Source organism: Tupaia chinensis, unplaced genomic scaffold (genome assembly GCF_000334495.1).
Source record: "Tupaia chinensis unplaced genomic scaffold, TupChi_1.0 Scaffold000315_1, whole genome shotgun sequence".
NCBI classification, from domain to species: Eukaryota; Metazoa; Chordata; class Mammalia; order Scandentia; family Tupaiidae; genus Tupaia; species Tupaia belangeri.
The window spans coordinates 3,087,095-3,087,449 of NW_006159808.1; positions in this window are offsets into that span (position 1 = coordinate 3,087,095).

Sequence of the window (355 nt, forward strand, 5' to 3'; positions counted from 1 at the left end):
CGGCCGCGCCCCCGGCGAGGGCGGGACCCCGCGGCGCCTCTGAGCCGCGGGGCCGGGGTGCGGGGAGCGGAGAGGGCGCGGTCCCGCCGTCCAGGCGGAGGTGCGCGGGGGGCCCGGCCGGGCGCGGCGGGTCAGGCGCTCTGCCCCCTCTGGTTCTCTGGAGGAACCGGGCTCAAAGTAAGGGCCCAGGGGAGGGTGGCGCGCGTGTGTGTGCGAGTAAGAGCGCGCCAGCGAGCCACCCCAGCCTCAGACCCGGGCGAGCCGCCCGCTGCGTGCTCCGACAGGCTCCGGCAATCCCCGCGCCGTCGCCGCTGGCACTCAGCCGGGCTCCCCCGCCGGCCGCCCGTGTGTGTGT